We start from the raw sequence: 9,008 nt of genomic DNA on the forward strand, positions 1-9,008 counted from the left end.
AAAAGGGGGATGCAAACATGCCAGGGGCTAGGATCCCATGCAGCAACTGCCACTGCAGGTCACCAGTCTTCTTGGTGGTTGGTGCCTTATACAATATGTGCCAAGTCAGGTGGGCCAGTGGGGAATCTGACAGCCCCAGGTGCCTCACCACAGTGTACTGGGGCAGCCTACCAGCACCTGGGCATGCTAGAAGTGAACCACCCAAGCATGCAGGCTTCTACATGGCAGGGAAAAAAAGTGGCAACCCATGTCATTGTCAGGAGGCATGGGGAGCATCAACAGGGTGCCAGGTCCATTGGCCAGCTCACCGGCCATGGCTGGGGCAAAAGGCAGTGGGGGGAAGGCCTCTCTCGGGGCATCCATAGCTAGGGGGACCTGGTGCTCCTGGAGATGGTCATCCAGAGTGGCTGCTGCCTCTGGTGGTAGGGCAGCCTGAATGTCACACAGGAGATGGCCCATGCTGTGGACGGTGCGCATGCTCAGCCAGGTGGTCAGAAGATGGCTCAGGTGGAGGACACATATCCGAATGAGGGTGGATATGAGGCTGGCGGAGGCACCAGGCATGGTGTGAGGTGCTGCAGGGCTGGGTTGCACACCAGGGCCTCCCTCAGCAGCTGCAGGAACTGAAGACACTAGGCCTGGCACTGGAGGTGGAAGGTGGCCTGCCAGGCTCATACCATATGATGGTAGAAGGCTGAAGCACTTCCCAGTTCAGGAACATGAGATCCAACAGGAAGAGCTCCCGGTCAAAGCCAAGGGCTGTCACCCTCTGCAGGGACCGGCACGCCAGTTGTTGCCAGGGTAGGCACTCCTCACTATAGGAGTGCCTACCCTGAGGACTTGCAGGTGGAAGATGGCTACCTTGCTCACTAGGTCGACCAGGCTCTGGCCACCCTCAGCAACAGGTAGGTAAAGGACGGCTTGTGGGAGACAGTGGTGCCCATCCCCCCAAAAATCTACCAGAAGGTGCTGGAGTCTCTTGAGTAGGTCCTGTGGTGGGTTGAGTACAGCACACCGGTGCCACAGGGTTGCCACCACCAGGTTGTTGGCAATGAGGACACGTCCATGGTAGGAGAGTCTAGGTGGGCACCAACACCACCATTGCAGGTGGGCCTCCACCCCCTCCTCAAGGCCATCTCAGCTGCACACCATGAAGATCGGTGGCCCCAGGAACACACCCAGGACTTTGAGGCCCTTGCAGCACCAGGTGAGGCCCCCCCAAAAATCTGGGGGGGGGGTCACACTGGTCCATGCACCAAGCAGCAGTCACTCTTGGCCCAGTTGATACAGGCCAAGGAGACATGCTCTTAGGCTCACTGGCAGTCTGTCATGGCCCACACATCTTCCTGGGTGTTGAGGAAGATGGTCATGTCATCTGCATATGCTGACAGTTGGAGTGGAAGGCCAATGAATGGGCCCATGGATGTTGCCAGGGCCACACCACTCAGGTGGTGCCACAGCATGTGCAGCAGCAGCTCGATGGCCAGGGTGTACAGCATGCCCAAGAGGAGGGGGCACTGAAGGATGCCCCTGCGCATGGGGAACGGGGTGCAGAACAAGCTGTTCACCTTGAGAAGGCTGGAGGTGTCTTGGTACAAAACCCAGAGGGCCCCAGTGAAGAGGGGCCGAAAGCCAAAAGCCTCCAGTGTCTGGAAGAGGTAGGCGTGGCCCACCCGGTTGAAGGTCTTCTCCTGGTCCAGAGAGATGAGGCTGATATCCAGGCTGAAGAGTTCATTGGTTGTGAGTAGGTTGCATAGCAGGAGCCAGTTGTCTTGGATGGTCCTGCCCAGCACGCAGTAGCTCTGCTCAGGCCCATTGACAGAGACTTGATGGTGCGGAGGTGGGTCGCCAGCACTTTGGCCAAAATCTCATAGTCCGTGCACAGCAGGGAGACCGGCTGCCAGTTCTTAATGTAGCCAAGGTCTCCCTTCTTGGGCAGTAGCGTAAGCACCGCTCAGTGGCAGCTGATCAGCAGGACCTTGTCGGCAAGGCTATCCTGGAAAATGCACAGGAGGCAGGGGTCAAGGAGAGGCCAACAGGTCTTGTAAAGGGGAAAGGGACTTAACGGTGGGGGTCTACTACAGACCACCCAACCAGGGGAAGAGCTAGACTGGGAATTCTTAAGTCAGCTCACGGAGGTACTTAGGTCAAAAGATGTGGTCATCATGGGTGACCTGAACTTTCCAGACATCTGCTGGGAAGAGCAGTCAGCCAGGTCTGACCGCTCACGTAAGTTCCTAGCCAAGATACAGGACCTCCATCTAACCCAGGAGGTGCATAGCCCCACCAGAGGAGACACCTTGTTGGATCTGGTGCTGGCCACAGGCGACAACCTCGTGAGGGGGCTGCGGGTGCTCGGCCACCTGGGTGACAGCGATCATCGCGTGCTGGAATTCACCATCCAGCACAAGGTGGCAGAAGCCTGCAGCAAGGCAGCAGCTCTGGACTTCAGGAGGCAGATTTCAATGAGGTAAGAAGAATAGTTGGGGAAGTACTGAGGTCCCGGAGGGGAGGGGACTTGGGTGTCCAAGAAGAGTGGTTGTTCCTTAAGGAGACAATCCTCCAAGCCCAAAGGGAGGTAATCCCAACAAGGATCAAAGCAGGCAAGAGGGCGCAAAAGCCCCCATGGCTCACCAAAAGCATATGGGAACGTCTCCTAGCTAAAAGGGAGGTATACACCCAATGGAAGGGAGGGGCCATCACCAGGGAGGACTATACCTCGGTTGCTCGGGGCTGCAGGGGGGCGGTCAGGAAGGCCAAGGTGGAGATGGAACTGGGACTAGGTACCCAGATCAAGGATAACAACAAATCCTTTTTAAATACATAGGGGGCAAAAAGAAGGTACTGGGTAATGTGGGGCCTCTGCAAGACACGTTAGGAAATCTGGTCATCACACCAGAGACAAGGCTAACCTATTTAACAATTTCTCTCCATTTTCCTGAGCAGGGACCAGATCAGCCCGTCCGCCAGGACCTCCTCAAGCCCCAGGGGAGGCGCACCCAGGCCTATGGTCAGTGAGGATCTAGTCAGGGAACTTCTGGATGGACTGAATGTATTTAAATCAGCTGGTCCTGACAATCTCCACCCCAGAGTGCTGAGGGAATTAGCAGAGGTCATTGCAGGACCCCTGGCACGGCTTAACGAGAACTCATGGTGCTCTGGTGTGGTGCCAGAGGACTGGAAAAGGGCCAATGTGGTTCCCATTTTCAAAAAAGGGAGGAAGGAGGACCCAGGAAACTATAGGCCAGTTAGTCTTACCTCAGTCCTGGGAAAGCTCTTTGAGAAAATTATCCAGGAGCACATCTGCGAGGGACCAGCAGGGGAGGTTATGCTTAGGGGCAACCAACATGGGTTCATTAGAGGCAGGTCCTGTCAGACCAACCTGGTGGCCTTCTATGACCAGGTCACAAAATCCTTAGACGCAGGGGTAGCAGTAGACGTAGTCTTTCTGGACTTCAGGAAGGCCTTCGACACTGTCTCTCACCCCATTCGCATTAAAAAAACTAGGGGACTGTGGCGTCGACACCTACACAGTCAAATGGGTCACTAACTGACTAGAGGGCTGCATCCAGAGAGTGGTGGTGGATGGGTCATTTTTGACCTGGAGGGATGTGGGCAGTGGGGTCCCCCAAGGCTCGGTCCTCGGACTAGCGCTGCTCAACATCTTCATCAGTGACTTGGACGAGGGGGTAAAAAGCACCCTATTCAAATTCGCTGATGACACTAAGATGTGGAGAGATGTGGGAATGCTAGAAGGGAGGAATAGGCTGCAATTGGACCTAGACAGGTTACAGGGGTGGGCGGATGAGAACAGGATGGGTTTCAACACTGTCAAGTGCAAGGTACTGGCCCTGGGGACGAAGAACCAGTAGCATACCTACAGGCTGGGGAACTCCCTTGTCAGTGAAGAGGCAGAAAAGGATCTTGGAGTCATTATTGATGCCAAAATGAACATGGGCTGACAGTGTGGGGATGTGGTCAGGAAGGCCAACCACACCTTGTCATGCATCCACAGATGCATCTCAAGCAGGTCCAAGGAGGTGATCCTCCCCCTATACGCGACACTGGTCAGGCCGCAGTTGGAGTACTGCATCCAGTTCTGGGTGTCGCACTTCAGGAGGGATGTGGACAGCATTGAGAGGGTTCAGAGGAGTTCCACCCACATGATGAGGGGTCAGCACGGCAGGCCCTACGAGGAGAGGCTGAGGGACCTGAACCTGTTCAGCCTCCACAAGAGAAGGCTGAGGGGGGATCTAGTGGTAGTCTACAAACTAGTCAAGGGGGACCAGCAGGCATTGGGGGAGTCCCTGCTCTCCTGAGCACTCCCAGGAGTGACTAGAAATAACGGTCACAAGCTGGGAGAGGGTAGATTCAGGCTAGACATCAAGAGGTGCTACTTCACTGTCAGGGTGGCTAGGATCTGGAACCAACTTCCAAGAGAAGTGGTGCTGGCTCCTACCCTGGGGGTCTTTAAGAGGAGGCTAGACAAACACCTTGCCGGGGTTCTTTGACCCCAGTACTATTTCCTGCTATGGCAGGGGGTTGGACTTGATGATCTGCTCAGGTCCCTTCTGACCCTACCAACTATGAAACTTGACAGGTAACCTGTCAAGGCCTGGGGTTTTCCCAGAGGTGAGGCCAGCCACACCGGCTGTCAGCTCCTCCAAAGACAATTCCCACTCAAGCTCATTGGCCTCCAGGGCACAGAGATGTGGCAGGCCCTCGTGGAGTTCCCATGTGGCCTTGGGGCAGGGCAGCTCAGCTGCAAACAGGTCACAATAGAAGGCAACAGCATGATCACATATTTCACCTGAGTCCGTGATTACCTGGCCCTCAGGGGTCTTGAGGTGATCTAAGACTTTGCTTGCTGCGCGCCACCACTTCAGGTTGAAAAAGATGTGTGTTTGGGCATCAGTTTCTGCCTGCTCTTGGCAGCAGGCGTGGATCCTTGCTCTCTGCCAAGTCATGCAGGCATTTCCTGTGCAACAGCAGGCTCTTGTGCAGTACTGCATTGCTGCCGGTGGCCAGCAGGGCAGCCTCGAGATCTGCCACATCTTCCTCCAGCTCTCAGATATGATGGCACTGTTCATTTGTGGCCAGCTGGGTATACTGCTGGAAAAAAGCTCAGATCTGTACCTTGCCCACATCCCACCATAGCTTCCAGGAAGAGTAGCTCAGTCTTGCGGTCTCCTAGCTCCACCAAAAGTGGGCAAAGCAGTCCCAGTAGGAGTCTTGAAGCAGGCTGATGTTGAAGCACCAATAAAATGACTGTGTGCAGGCTTTCCTGGGCAGGCTTAGTTCACAGCAGGCCAGGCATCTAACTAGCCTGAGGGAACAATGCGGCTGTTGCACAGGAGTGGCAGATGGTGCCTGGTGACATAAAGGCAATCAAGGCGGGCCATAGTGAAACCACTGGCACTCATCCTGGCCCAGGTGTACTGGTGCACATCAGGATACAGGGCTTGCCAGACGTCGACAAGGTCCACGATCTCCAGGGCAGACTGCAGCTTGCAGGATGAGGGCAGGTGACGATCAGGCCCCATGCAGTCAAACAAGACATCAGTAGTGCAATTAAAGTCCCCACCTATGAGGAGCAGGTCATCATCCTTACTAGTGTCATGTAGGAGGGTGGCCAAGGTCTCAAAGAAAAGGACCCTCTCCTGGCCATCAGTGGGTGCGTAGATGTTGAAGAGTAGCAGGTGGTATTGTGTCAAGGTGATGTGGACAGTCATCAGGGACAACCTCTTGTGATTTCCCCTGCGGGCACTGGGCTGCTAGGTGCAAAGAGCTACCACACTGGAAACATGTGATCTCCCCAAAGGAAAAATAAATCACAAACCTTCTCCCATCAAGCGTGAGGTTCAAGGAGCAAGGCAGAGACGAGGGTCCCTCCCTGAGGAGCATGAAGATCTGTCTCCAAAAGAACAGGACATGCTTCCACTTTGGCTCCTTGCTTCTGATCATCAGTCGGTGAAAGGGATGTGTAGGAACCCCATAGGGCTTGAGTCCCTTGTTCAGCTCCTGGTTGGGCAGGTGTGGGGGGACGTTGGAAATCATCACCCTCACTGCCTGAGTGTCTATGGGCATGATAAGCTAGTGTATGCCTGCAATGTTCAGCCCCTCTGCACACACACTGTTGACCGGGGTGGGAGCCCTCAGGAAAATCACTGGGACCGTGTTAACATGACCAACATAACATACATTATGCTGTCCCAGGAGATCAGCTAAGGCACCTACGTAGACCTCAACCCCAACATAGGGAGGGGTATAAACCCTCAAGCCATGGTTAAGGGAGAGATTTTGAGAGGCATTCCCATGCCAGCTACTGGGTGTAGGAGCGGCCATTCTTGCTAGGACAGGGTTAATCCCAAAATCTAAAACCAAGGGAACAAAAAAGAATTGTATATATTAACTACAGAGATAAGTGTCTGGGAATGCAGCCATAAAAAGCAAAAAGGGAGGGGTGACAATACCCGGAGGGGAGAAAGGAGGAGTGAAAAAGAGACATTGGGGCGGGGCTTATGGGGGCTAGGGAACCAAAAAAAAAAAAAGAAAGAAAACAGAAAAAGAGAAGGGGGGGGGGGGATTAAGAGCACCCCTTGAAAGGCAAAAGATAAAAAAGGATAGCTCCCTGCAGCAGACAAGCAAAACGAAAGAAAGAAAGAGAAACAGTAAAAGAGAAGCTGCAAAGTAGACAAATGCAACTTGCAAACAGAGAAACTGGAAGTAGAAGGGAGAGGGGACAGAGAATAGAGAAAAAGAACAAAAACACTATGAAAATACAAGAAAAAAATCAGAGAGGGAGGTAAACAAAAGCAAGAGACCTTTAGACAGGTGGGAGTCAAAAAAGAAAAGAGATAGAAAGCCAGGGAGTCTTACGCTCAGGGTCGCCCCATGCAGCTCCAAGTGAGCCTGGTCTGAGGTGTCTGAAGTGGAAGGAAGGAAGGAAGGAATATGTCTCCCCCTCCCCGCTCAACCAGCTGAGCATCTGCTGCCCAGCCCACATGGCTTCTCTATGTTACCTGTTGCCCAGAGCGGCAGAGGTGGGAGAAGGAGGTTAACTTCAATATATCTAACATTCAAAGTACTCTATCCTTCTTCTCCCATTTTGTTCTTATAATTAGTTTAATTAAATTATCCAATCACAAATCACCGGATTGTGAAGGTTAAAATGAAAGAGGCATCAAATATTTCAGCTTCCCTGCGGCATGTGTAATGTGCTTTCTTTCCTCATAAAGCAATGGACTTACTTGGTAGTCCTCTTACTTCTAATGTATTTATAAAACCTTTTCTTGGTTTCTTTTGTATTCATGACTAATTGACTCTTGTTCTGTACCTTAGCCTTTTCCTTTTAGCCCCATATTTACAATGCAGCTGTAAAATTTCAGGCCTGCTTGACATATGCTAGATCTTGCCTCCACAGCACAAAAATACCATCTCAAATGCTCTTTTTCTTCTTGCATGCCATTATAGCATGTCAATAATGGCTCATTTCCTAAAGCAAAAGTCATGTTGTTGACAAAAAATGGGAATGAAGTGAACAGAAAAAAGGAACAGGAGATGATCTGCCATCCAGCGTCAGTATCCAGTATTGACTGGAGGGGAAGATGTTCAATCTTGGGTGCTTCCAGGCAAAAATGAAACTTACCACCAAGGACATCCATGACCTTCAGTTTGCGGATGTTTGCTGTGTGATGGCTCACTCTGCATAGGATGTGCAAGCAACCTTAGATCCCTTCAACGTTTTGTATAAGAGACTCGGCCTGTCCTTGAATGTCACCAAGATGAAGGTTCTCCACCAACCCTCCCCAGGCCAGCTGGACATCCCTTGGGCTATATATGTAGATGGGGAGGCTCTGGAGTACATGGAGCACTTTCCGTATATCGGCAGCCACCTCTCTCAATGGGCTACCATCAATGAAGAAGTCCAGCACCGGCTCAACCGTGAGCACAGGCAGAGAAGTTACATCATCAAAAATAATTCCTTCTCGCCTCATGTGGAATATGTGTAGCCCACCCAGCCCTGACAGAAAGTTACGTGATGAACAAATAGGGCTTAGATTTTAGATTATTCGTTACATCTTTCCATCTCATCCTCCTCCCTCTCTGCAATGCACAGAACAAAGGGTTGAGGAATTAGATTGCATGCTCTCTGCACAGTTAAAATAGCATAGTGTAGATTTTTCAGTGGATCTGCAGCATTTAAGTAATTTAAAGAAAAATAAACCTGATTTATTTTTAAAATAGAACAAAAAAAAAGTTAAAATGAAGAAGATTACTAAACTGGGAAAATTAGTCTTTTAATTCTCCCTCCAACTTAAATTACTATATTTAGATTCAGATCCTCAAAAGGCATTTAGGCATGAGACCTTCATTGAAACCTTTGGGGCTTATCATTCTGATGCCCATCTTGCTGGAATCATTTGATCCCAGCAGTTTTTCCTACCCAAGTGCAGTGGGGCTGGTCCTGATGATCTGTAAGGTGTCTTCCAGCCCCTAACAACTATGGAATTATAAGGCCTTTTGGGGGGTTTTCCCTATCTAAAGTGTCAACGTCAGTCTTTGTCTAAACATTTCAATTCATATGCTTTTTTTCCCCACTGGAAAAATGTTTTATGCCCATTTCTGCCAACTGTATTATTTCAATCTCCTGGCAAAAAGATTGGTTCAGTTCCCTTGTATGTGAGTGATTGGAGAGCGGGGAAGAACCTGTGTAAGGCATAACTCATCTCTGCAACAGTTCTTTATGTCCCAGCCATAGGCACCAGTGTTGGTTATTGCCAGTGGATGCTTTTTTTTGTGTTCCCAAGCCAATCCCTGCACATGCCCAAAGAGGCAGCACAATACTTCAACCTGGCTCACCTGATCTGGCCCGTGGGTGCTGAGTACAGGTCAGTCGCATCATACGCAAATTTAACTTGCGCAAATTCAACTATATGCAGGGTGGGGGGGCGGGGCTTGAGCTCACGCGGCACTGCCACTTACCTGGAGGCCTATTATGGCGGTGA

The sequence above is a fragment of the Alligator sinensis genome, unplaced genomic scaffold (assembly GCF_000455745.1).
Source record: "Alligator sinensis unplaced genomic scaffold, ASM45574v1 scaffold602_1, whole genome shotgun sequence".
Classification (NCBI taxonomy): domain Eukaryota; kingdom Metazoa; phylum Chordata; order Crocodylia; family Alligatoridae; genus Alligator; species Alligator sinensis.